The sequence below is a fragment of the Pygoscelis adeliae genome, unplaced genomic scaffold (assembly GCF_000699105.1).
Source record: "Pygoscelis adeliae isolate BGI_AS28 unplaced genomic scaffold, ASM69910v1 Scaffold123, whole genome shotgun sequence".
Classification (NCBI taxonomy): Eukaryota; Metazoa; Chordata; class Aves; order Sphenisciformes; family Spheniscidae; genus Pygoscelis; species Pygoscelis adeliae.
The window spans coordinates 1,092,737-1,100,110 of NW_008824650.1; positions in this window are offsets into that span (position 1 = coordinate 1,092,737).

Here is a 7,374-nt window from a genome sequence, read left to right on the forward strand (position 1 = left end):
GGCTGTGTTTTGGAAGAGGGTCCCTGCTGACCTGCTGAGCCTTCAGGTGAGAAGGCTGAAATGCCTTCTGAGAGCTGCTGGCACAGCTGCTGCCTCTGATGATGTGAGTGTGGAGCGGGACCCAGGGGATCCGATCCTATCCCCATCCCTGCTGCACAACCCCTGCTCAAACCTCAGCTGAGACTTCTTGCCTGCCTGTGTCTCTCCGCAAGTTTTCCCGGCGGTCACACAGGGCTCCCAATGCTTCCCGCAGAGGGCTGGTGTGAGACTCGCTTTATTAATGTGCGTGTGGCTCCTTGTGGAAAGTGCTATGTATTATAATTACAAAGTGCAGACAGCAATGACAGGCTGAGTCACTTCTGCTGTCCTCATATAGTTCCCCTCCAACAGCACAGCAGCATCCTGCTAGAAACTTCTTTCAAAACACTGACACCAACCTCCGTGCCAGGATGTTGGGTACTGCAGGAGCTGTGTCGGTGAATTTGAACCTTTTATGCTAAGCCTGAGCTGCACCCAGCGCTGCTGACTGTGAGCTAGCAGCCCTTGCATCTGTGCAAGGCCTGGGATGTGGGGAGAGGGAGTTTATGAACCAAATCAGCCATGTCAGTCCTGCACCAACGTGAAATTGCATCCATGACTTTGCTTTGCTTGTCTGACTTTTCCCTTCCTATTTAAAACTGAAGTGATGGTACTTAGCCAGGTAAAAGCTAATCTCATCTCTCTGCTCACTCCACGAGAAAGAAACGGTTTCTAGAAGAGCAGAACAAACACCACCTGCTTTCCTGGGACTTTCTCATGTGTAACTTCACAGATGTGCAGTAAATGTTTAGTCTTTCAGCGAGGACATTTAAGGCTATCATTTGACGCAAGCGCCTGTTTTCACACAACTTGCAGCTCAGTATCTTTGGGACCGTTGTCTCCACTAACACCGAGCAGTGGGTTAGGGAGCTGGCAGGGCTGGGGAAGGGAGGAGGACAAAGAAAATCGACATGTGCACCTGCGAAGAACGGTTGCGTAAGCCTTGCTTAGCTAAAAATGTGAGTAACCCCACATCCTGGTTTCCCTCTCTTTCTCATGTGATTTCTTCCAGTTCTTCTTTTTTATTTTTAGTGGAATAGGCAAATTTTCCGATTCTGTGGCTGAAGTGGTCTTTGACCTGTTTGTTTGGCTGTTAGTGTGGTGGGGGAAGTTAGAGAGCAGCCAGTGAATTGCTACCCTGTTTTGCCCTGAGCTTAAAGACTTCCCTTCTGATCTAATTATATCTTTTTCAGGCATTTTTAACAAAAATCAGAGGAAAATTACGAATTAAGGGCTAAATTTAGTAGGGAAGTGCATCCCCAAAATGGGAGGGGAGGGAAGGAGCAGGCAGTGACCAGCTTACTGGAGCACGCTCGTGGAAGGTGCAGAACTTGCCGCTCAAATCCTTGCCTGAACTCAAGCAAGGCATGGTTTGCGGTTTCCCTGCATCCAGATGGACCAGGAGCACACACTCCTCGAGTTCAGTGGTTTTGTGAAGACATCCAGGGCTACGCGACTGGTAAGATCTTAATTCCTGCTTCACTTTTGCCAGCTCTCGTGAGCATCCTCCCCACCTGCCCAGAGCATCTGTGGGTGTTGCAGCAAAAACGAAGGTTGGAGCTTGGCTGCCTGCGTCCTTTGGCCCCAGCAGCTATGTGAAGCCTGCACGATGTCTGGCCTGGAGCCTTCTCTGTGTCACACTCCTCGTGTTTCACAGCTCTGGTCTTGCAGGGGTCCTTGTGCTCCCGGAGGTGGCACTTTGCGACAGACTTCCACTAGATGGAGCGGTGTCTGAGCGCTCAGCAAAGCCGGGGAAAGGCTTGGATGTGGTTTTAAAGCAACTGCAAGAGAAACAGCCATTGAATGTAAAAGGTTTTTCTTTTCCTAAGACTTCTTTATAAAAGGAACGTTTCCCAGCTGACATTTGTAAGGAAGAGCTCTGTTTCCCTGTAGGGAAGTACAGCTTTCCTCCTACAACCTGGAATGAAGAGACCTCCTAGCAGCCCCTGCTGTGGGAAGAGTAGCCAGCAGCACTGGTGATCCTGTGTCACAGGGTGGTGACATCCTTGTACCACATCCCTAGGCCTGCTCACTCTCCTCAGAGACTGCAATGTATGGGTCCCCCCTCTCTACCTCCATCTTGGTGCACCACTCCTGCAACCAACCTCGCAGCCAACGTCCTGGACCAGCTCACAGTGCCTCCCTGGGTCTGGCTTGGCTTTTGGCACCTAGATGTTCATGAGAGCCTCCTGCCAACCAGCTGGAAGTTCTCACTTCAGCTTAAGGGTCTGAGTTCACCCAAGTTGCAGCATGAACTGATTTCATCCAGTTGCACCCCCCTCCTGCACAGGCAGCCTGGGGAAGCCTGGGCCACGAGGCAAGCGGGGTCCGGGCAGGGCAGCCTGGACCTCAGGTGTCCAAATGCTGTTTCTCCTTGAATCCATACTGGGGCTGGAGATGGTGACACCAGCCACGTCTCCCTCTAGCGTGGTGCCTGGCCACAGACAAGGCATTTACCTGCATGCAGGAGAGCAGACATGCTCCCAGGGCTGGTGCTCAGGGCACCGCGTGCCTGGATCAGGCACATCCTCCCTTCCTGGCTTTGCTGCCACCGAATGCACATGTGCATTTGCCAGAGTGCAATGACCGTACACGGCTCTGACCTGCATGGCCCCACGCTGCGGGTCAGGGCTGCCAGGCTGGGTCCCTGTTGGGGTCCATCTCACTCATTGTCACTTCTGGGGTGGCCAATGCTAACAGCTCTGGAGGAGGGTGCCAGCAGAACTGCCCGTGCCAGAGGCAATCTGAGAGAGCCTGCCCCTGCATCTCCTAGCCCTGCTGTTAGCTGCATATTGGCTTGTGCTCTGAAGTCCTAACACGTTCACGCGCAGAGGCATCCTGCGGTGCGTGCATATGTTTCAGGCGCTGCAGTGTCGGGTGCTTGTGCAAAGCGGTGTGCATCTCAGAAGTGGTCTGTTGCAGAGATGCAGACACAAGGCCGCAGAATCCCAAACCCAGTGCCCCACCTTCAAGAGGACACGTGTTGGCATGGGGTGAGGGCGTGGGTGGCGATGCTTTCGTTTGACAGCAGCCCTTCCTTTCTTAGAGATGCACTGTGAGAGGAGATAGGGAGGGAGTGGCAAATGGATGACTGAAGATGAAAAGTAAACAAATTGGGGTGAATTAGAGAGGTATGTCCAGCTGCAGACCAGCAGCAAGCCCAAGCTGGCTTTACTGCCAGATTTCACTGGGCAACGCTCCCTCTGTCACTTCGGAGGCACTGCAATCCTGAATAACGTTGTGTTTCGTAAGGCTAAAGGCTGTACGTGTCCGACATCATTGCAGACAACTCTCCCCTCTTTGTAAACGGCAGCGGTCAAAAGATAAATCCATCTGTGCAGCAAAGAGGGTGAAAGCTGCAGGCAGCCTTAGCCCACATACTGCATAAGGAATAACAAGATCTTGGGCAGCCTGAGGCAACACATTTCAGAGCTGACAAGCTGGAAGACTTGGCTTCCTTCAAACATACCTGGTCTCCCCAGTGAGTAATGATAATAGGATCCAAGCAGGGAATCAGACATCGAGACAGGCTGAAGGTTACGGCACGCTATTCAGATGAGCCTGGGCCCCGGAGAGGCGGCCGCTTGCTAAAGCTGCACAACTTTTGTCAAGCACGTTTTGAAAACTTTAACTGACCTTGAAGGGTCGGGATCGAAAAAACATTGATCTGTGGGAAGTGGAGACTGTTTCTCTTGCTCTGCAATGCTACAGCTAATCATTGGAGCAGAGCTTTGACTCATGGGCCTTTCAGTTTGATGTTGCGACTCTTGTCCCAAAGACCTTTTATGGCTTTTATGGATGGGGATTGTTTCACCCACCAGGAAAACACAGTAGATTTAGGGGTGGTTATTCAGCAATGCTTGGGTAACACAGAAGCAATCACTTTGGCGTAAGAGAAGGACTTTTTTAGGCAGTACATATAGACAGATGTAAGAACGTGCCTCGGAAACTGGGAAGCCCCTTCCTGTGGTTCATCGTGGGGTCTGTTCTGCCGTGTGTCCTGGAGGTAAACCCTCTGAACCCCGATGTGATGATCCCTCCCTGTAAGATAGCTACTCTTTTGGGGGACATGTGTGGTGGGATCAGGATTTCCAGACTGCCTGAGCTTTTTCATTGGGTTGCAGACCTGGCTGAACTTTGCTGAATGTTTTACCTTGAAACCTAATGTAGAGGGACAAAAATGCATGATGGAGAGCTTTTCAGTCAAGTTTTCTGGTGGTTTGCAATTTAGCTGCAAAGAATGGAAAAAAAAGCCAAAAAACTAACGATAAACTTACATGCTTTAAAGCTTTAAGTATTGATTAAGAATTACATCATTTAGTAAGGGAATGTGCATATTATCTGACTAAAATTCAGAAAAAAGAATCTAATCTCATCTGACTCTAAAATCTATAATGAGGTTCACTTTTAAGTGAAATGTTTGGTGTGATTCAGCACTTATCTACGGCTGAACTTCAGCATTGTGACAGCATTGTGCTCCCAAAGGCTCCTTAAAACTGAACTGAAGCAAACCAGGAGGCAGAGTTTTCCATAACAGCAGCCGTCAGCTCCTGCATGGGTACTTTTCTACCATTAACCTCTAATCCTTTTCTAAAAATCAGTAATTGCCATTAGGGGGGTTGCTCTCTGGAGGCCTCATGAAGGCCGTTCTGCCCATCTGAACGGTGTCAAGCTGTGGTTGGTGTTATTTAGTTGTGCCCGTGGATATGCTGAATGACGGAGCCCGTGAAATACCCTAGAAAGGTGAAAACACAGATACAGCTCCACTCAGCACGTTTGCTTTTAGCCTTACCATGGCGATACGGGAGAGCAGACCTGCACTAGCAGGATGTAAAATGGGATGGGCAACAGGACAGTTTCCCTGTCTAATTCTTGGGCTTCCCAACATGGTTGGCTGCTGTTCCTGGCTCAAACTACTAGGAGGTCTCTTATGGGCTCTGCAGGTGATGCCAACCTCTGACTTTGTGTTTCTAGAAAAAAAACACTTATGACTCTTTAAAACCTGAAGTACCTTAACTTCTCGTCTGGCGTCCATCACACTTTAAGGGTAAGAAAGGCATCCTGCCTGTGGGGGTGTCTGTATACAGAGAGAGGTGTGTTGGTCTGTTGTCCTACAGCTATTAGCATACAGGCATGGGGAGCTGTATCCTAATACAGCTTAACTATCCTCAGCAAAATTGTTAACTAATGAAGCTCCAGCCACAAAATAGTCCCGCTGGTTACCTGTGAACCAGAAGAAATTTGATTTTACTTCTGTGCTCCAGCTTTCAAGAGCAGGGTTGTCAGATCAGAAGAACATTTTCCTCAGTTTACAATCAGAGCATGCCTGATATGGAGCTGCTGAAAAACCAGACCTGAGCCTCAGCATTCCCTGCAGCTGACCCTGTGCCTTGGCTAACCTCCGATTCTGGCTGCACTTCGTGGTGGGTATAGTGTAAAATAAAGCTGTCTTGCTCTACTCCTGTGGCATTTTTCTCACTGCTGATGGGAAGAGTTTTGGCTAATGTGAGTGCAGTGAAATGCCAGTTGCAGCTCAGTTAATGTATGCTAAGTAAGCAATTTCATTAGCTAGTAGTCAGTCTACAGGCTAACTTCATTAGTATGATGTGCATCATTACCTCTCCTTTCATTTATATGGGAATTATAAATTTCACTTGGATGTGTATTTTTTTCTTCCTTTTCTATTTACCATTTCTCCTCCCTGCTTCCTTTCACTGCCAACCCTCCCCTACTTCCTAATGATATCTTAAAGTGAGCTTTGAATTGTCCTAAATCATAGAATAGAATAGAATAGAATAGAATAGAATAGAATAGAATATTTCAATTGGAAGGGACCTATGACGATCATCTAATCCAACTGCCTGACCACGTCAGGGCTGACCAAGTTAAAGCATGTTATTAAGGGCATTGTCCAAATGCCTCTTAAACGCTGACAGGCTTGGGGCATCGACCACCCCATATCCTTCCCTTTTGTACCTCTTTTCAAAGGATCTGGCTTTTGGATGTATGTGTACACAGCCCTATATGTTACCATGCCAGTGCCTTGCCCTGCATAAAGTCTCTGCCAAAATATATCCTGAACCCTTGCCTGTCTGCTCTCCCGACCACTTGTGATGTATCTGTGGTTGTGTGGTTTGAGGGCTAGATAGACTGTTGAGATGTTCCTCTGCTGAGGCCAAGCATGTGGCAGCCCAAACTTTTCTTCTTCATGTGTCTCATACTTTGCACTTTTCAGGGGAGGGTGCAGATAATGTCTATGCTCCCTGACAGGGCTAAAGAGGTCCTGCCTTTCTCACCCTCCTCTTCTTCCCATTGCTGCTGGATGAAACTTCCCTGGGCAGCGGATGTTTATGGTTGTCATGTGGCTGCTCTCACTGTACAATGGCATTTCTCACTGACCATGTTCTTCTCACTGGCATTTCTCATGGACCACATCCATCCATCCATCCATCCATCCATCCATCCATCCATCCATCCATCCATCCATTCCATCTGTCCTTGGGCTCTGGTTCCTTAGCAAGGGTTCTGGCTCAATAAAATTCATTTCAGCCTTCCTCCCTCCTCTCTCTGCTCCCTATGACCATGCAACTGATCGCTCATCCCAGCTACTTTGAACCTCTTTTTTTTCTTTGCCAACCAGGGGCTGCTGATGGGGGCTCATTTCTGGGCTATGTGCTGCCTCACCTGAAGTGGAATGGGCTGAGACCTCCCATTCAGAAAGCAGAGACAAGTTGATTGGTGGTGTTTTACCTCTCTCTGAAACTCAGGGTCTGCTTTTTGGAGGCTTTTTCAAAAGCTATTCATGCACTGTTAGTTTGAAATTGTATTTACAATAACTTATTTCTGGAGCTTTTGTATTGTGCTGTGCTGGCAATTAATTATTGAGGCAGCTTATTTACAGGCGGTGCTTACTTTCTAGCACCTCCAATGAGACGTGAATAGCAACATTTTTCGTTGCTGGCACAGAGAGGTATATATATCCTCTTTCAGGGCAAGACTGTAATCTAAACAATAACTCTGAGAGAGATTCAAATTTGGTTTTGAAAGAAGAAAGTCAGAAATTCAGCCTTTGAAATCACGTGTTGGTCAGTAACCTTGGACTTGTTTGCTGCTGCTTTTTTAAAGTTTTTTTGGTTGTTGTTTAGACTTCACATGCAAGCAAAGGTTGCTCTCAACTATTCCCATGCTTCAAGGTTGTAGTCTCTATAGCTCTTGCATTAGAGCACTTTGCAGCAGACTATTAAAAATCTGGCAAATATCAGTCCCTCTTCCTCCCCTGTCCCTTGTCCCTGGGAA